Genomic DNA, 4,740 nt, shown 5'->3' with positions numbered 1-4,740 from the left:
GCCTATTTAAAGAATGTTCATCTTTCAACATTTGGTGTGAATTTATAGAGTACAAATCACTTCATCGTGGAACATTTCTTCCCGTGCAAATTGTTATTTATGAGGTTTTACAAAAGGAAAAGTTAGTTGGTAGAGTGATTGAATTGGTGGGCTTAACTAACGGATGACAAGACCTTGCAAACATAGACATAGATGACTCTAAACATCTTAGGTGTTCTTATGTTTTCTTTAAAAGTATACTGTCAAATATGATTCCTATTTTCAGTCAAATTTGAGAAATAATTATTTAGTTAAACTCTGTTTATTTGTTTTAATCAAACACAGATTAGTTTAGATTATTTTATTATTATTTGACCTATGAATTTAGCTCATAAATAGACTCTTTTAAAACATTAGAAAAAACACCCATTAGATATTAGAACTCATAACACATTTAGAGAATTTTGTGTTTACATTTTGAAGGATCTGTGTTTTTGGGTTTTCGGGGTTTAGTTTTATCTCCATCTTTTGTACTCTTCGTTCTTTTGCCATTATAGTAAAATTATCTTTGCTCATGGTTTTTTATCCTCTTTGGAAGGATTTTTTCACATTAAATTTGTGTGTTCAATTTTTCAATTTATTTCGCTATTTTTTTTACTTGTTACTTAATCGGGTCGATCCTAACATATACTATTCCCTGTCTGCAACAACGTTTCACTCCCTGCAAACAACTAAAGAACGTTATAACTTACAGTTCTCCAAGCTCCACTAAATTACCGAGTTCTGGAGGCAATGTTCCAGAAATATTATTATTACCCAACGACCTGCATCAGATTCATCCACATTTAATTTACGAGCAATTGTTTGCTTAAAAACAAAACTAATTTATCTTTTACAATGGTTGAAATCTTACAACAAATATAGCTTCTTAAGATTTCCAAGCTCCTTTGGAATGGGTCCATTGAAATTATTTTGGGCCATTGACCTAAATACATAATCCAAAGAAAGGTGTATTCTTGAATATAAGAAATTAGTAAACAGTAATAGTGAAGAAAAATGAAAAAAATATACATAAAATTAAGTAATAAAATGATTTCTTATTAGTTATTCCAATATGTTGTAGAGCTGTATAGGCTGGGCAGGGCCAAGGTTCGGTTCTAGGCCCCTTTTTGGAACAATCTGCCTTCACAAAAAAAAACCCCATTTTATTATTCAAAACATAATAAAATTTTAAAACATGTATTTAATTGATATTTTATAATTAAATTTAAGTTAAAAAAATTTTTTAGTTGAATTAATTTGAAGTGTAAAAATTTTTGTCTAAACTCGACTTAAATCGAGTTAAACTTATCAGGTCAGACGAACTACCCAACCTTTAAAAAAGTCTAATATTTTAGAAGGGAAATTATAGTAGAAACTTTATTAAGTCACCTTCTTTTCGGAATTGGGTTGAGTTCCACCCGTCACTAGTTTTAAACATGTAAACTTGCTTCAACTCTTAATTTTTCAAATATGGTATGAGCACTTTTAAGTATATAAAAACTAATTTTTTTAAAAAGAATTAATATGTCAAACACTAATCTAACTCTTGAGTACAAGTAATTTCATGATGGGATTGGGAGGTTTATGAAAAACCAATTATACTTGGAAGTGTTGAACCATAACAGCCTATACGTTTATTTTTGTGTGTTTCTATGATATTGTTAAGGCCCGAAAGCCAACAATGAAATAACGAAATAATTTATTAGATTGAGTACTCACAATAACCCTAATTTAGACATATTTCCGAGAAATGTTGGTAAAGGACCAGAAAAGAAGTTTTTATCAATCTTCCTGCATCACCAAACAATATAAATTATTATAATCAGTTACTATAAAATTATGTTTCCATCATTAAAAATCATATTGTAACCATGATAGTCGGTACCGTATCCTTACCTAATCTTTTAGTCCTAAACCGATATAAATAGTTTATGTTTCGTTTCAATCAAAATTTTGGTGTATTTCAACTATTTCAATATGTTTCGGCCAATTTTGATCGATATTAACTTGTGTTGGTATATATGGACCCATATCGGTTTACACAAAATTTTGATATTTTAAACCAAAGTTTTAAATTTTTATCATGATCATTTTAATTTTTCTATAATGTCATTTAAAATTAACAGTTATTAAATTAAATTATTGAACATAATTAATATTTTAAAAACTTATATTTAGATATAAATATATTTATATAGGTGTGATTGGAATATATTTACATGTATCTATTATATATAATTTATTTTTTACTAAAATAATATATAATTTATTAAAAAAATTAAAAATATAAATATATATGTGTGAAAAATATTTAAAAATAGCGATAATATTATATTAAAATATATCAATATCAGTTCATACTAATGTCATGGTTATGACACTGATAAAAAAAAAATGGTGCATCCACGATAAGTAACCATTTCAAAATCTGTAATCACTTGGAATATATTCAAAATGAAAGTTGGGTTAATAGGATGGAAAAGAATTTAAGAACATTCTTACAAGAACTCCAAAAAAGGCAAGTCTAAAAGCTCCTTTGGTATCACTCCTCGTTTATCTAGAGCAAATACCCTCCTCACAAAAACAAGTACAACATCAGTACAAATTAGACTTCCCACAAATAGTGAAGCTTTTTGCTGTGTATAAATCCTAAAAACCACATGAAAGGGCTGCCTTTTAACTGATATACAATAGTAATGGCTTTAAAATATTGCAGAAACGTGAGAGAAAGAAGCATACAAGCTAGTAATGTGGCAAAGAGTGTTATTTTCGAAAGAGCAATCGCATCTAATAGCAGGATTATTAGTAGGATCCTCAAACACAGAAGAACTTTGGGTGAGAGCAGTTCCACTGCATGGCTCTCCACTGATATTCCATGAATCCACCGCTTGTATACGCCATTGTTGGAAGATTGAGTTCAACGCCCTCACTGTTTTACATTCATAAAATAATGGGTGAAAACATGATATGAAATTTAAACCCAACAATAATTAATCAAAAAAGGGGAAACAATATAGCCTTTCCCCTATAAGAAATTATTCGTTGATTAAACAAAGAGAGGGAGAGGTCACCTTCTGAAGGATCGGTGGTGGCGTTCTGGGAAGTAGAGCAGGAAATTGGAAGAAGACAACAATGACTTCATAATCATCCTTAAAATAATCTTTTTCCCTTTCTTCACAAAAAGGATATCGGATTTGGGCGTACGACTGTTTCTCATCATCACTCGCCCACTTTCATCTACTCCATGCAATAAGCCAATAGGGTCTCTCTCGTCTTGGTCTTGGATGGGAAAGGTTTAAATGCTTGGAGCTTTTACCAAACCTCAATTTGTCAATTTTGTTTTAATGCACAGGTAGTGCATCAGAGTTTGTGCAAGTTGGAATAAATAAAGTCCACTTGGATGGTAAATTCCATATTTAATTGTATTTTTCTTGACTGCAATTCCATATCTAAATTTTAACTAAACAGCTTTTGGATGTTTTTACCAAATTTGGATGGCGAAACATTTGTTTTCTATTTATACGTACGAGGCCCCCAACCACCCATAATATGATTCAGAATTCAACCATATTATATCTCACTACATCTTGAAAATATTCAGTTAATTTTTTTTAAATAAATTATTTCCTTTTTTTTAAATTTTATTCAAAACTATTCAAAATAAGATCAAATTAATGAGATTAAAATTAATGTATCAAACAGTTTTATACTTAATGTAATATAAATTTAGTGCTTAAAAAATTCAATTGTTACATTTCCAGCATTTAATTTTTCAAACACACCTTAAATTTATATATAGACTTTATAGATAGATTAATGGTGTGTTTAGATAAGTCATTTTAAATTGTTAGTATTTTTTTATTTATTAATTTACAATTATATATATATATATATAAAAGCAATTGCAGTTGTATTGTTTGAATAAATATTTTTAGAATGAATTTTTTATGTAATTTTAATATTAAAATTCGATAAAATAATTATAATAGAGAAAAAATAATATTAAAAATAAAATAAAAAAGATAGATATTGATAAAACAATTCGTTATATTTGTAAAAATGGAAAGATATTAATAGCACGAAAAAGATAAAAATTGCATCCTGATATGAGTTTTATAATTCGTTGAAATTAGAATTGGAAAAGATAATACTAACCTAAAAATATATAATTCATATCAGAGCAGGGAGCTGGTAGGGGCCCGGGCACCCCTAAAATGGAAAATTGTTATTTAGGTTATTAAAATTTTTTAAAAATTTTAAATTAGTAAATATAAAATTACACTTTAATTCCCCTAAAATTATAAAAATTTGATTTAATCCTTTAAAAATTATAAAGATATAGACTATAAAAAATCAAAATTTCATTCGGCCCCCCTAAAAAATTATTCTGGCTTCGCCCCTAATTTATACTATATAGTATTAATTAGTGATTAAGTTGATGTCATGAGTCAATCAAATATCAATATAATTAAAAAATTACTAAAAAATAAAAAAAATACAAAATAAATTATATTATGAAAGTATTTTTATTTTATTTTATAAAAACCCGATAACAATCAACTTAAGAGAACGCATACTTAAAATTCATTTGATTGTTATGTAAATTTTTTAAAAAATATATTATTTACATAATGGTTTTTTTCCTTTTACAAATTCTATTTCTACAGGCGGAAATTTAAAAATAAAAATTTAATCAACAAAAAGTCATATTTCAAATTT

At 27.4% G+C, this 4,740-nt stretch overlaps 1 long non-coding RNA gene across 1 annotated transcript; it reads right to left on the bottom strand.

Moving 5' to 3' along the window:
* Positions 1-2,546: 2,546 nt before the first annotated feature.
* Positions 2,547-3,298, bottom strand: LOC107953230 (uncharacterized). The gene is made up of 2 exons (XR_001699127.1): positions 3,093-3,298; positions 2,547-2,950 (listed from the first exon to the last, which is right to left on the bottom strand). It is a non-coding gene; the product is annotated as an uncharacterized lncRNA (long non-coding RNA).
* Between the last annotated feature and the right edge of the window lie 1,442 nt (positions 3,299-4,740).

This window comes from Gossypium hirsutum, chromosome A07 (genome assembly GCF_007990345.1).
Source record: "Gossypium hirsutum isolate 1008001.06 chromosome A07, Gossypium_hirsutum_v2.1, whole genome shotgun sequence".
Classification (NCBI taxonomy): Eukaryota; Viridiplantae; Streptophyta; class Magnoliopsida; order Malvales; family Malvaceae; genus Gossypium; species Gossypium hirsutum.
The sequence above is the reverse complement of the archived record's forward strand: the minus strand, read 5'-3'. Positions and strand labels throughout refer to the sequence as shown.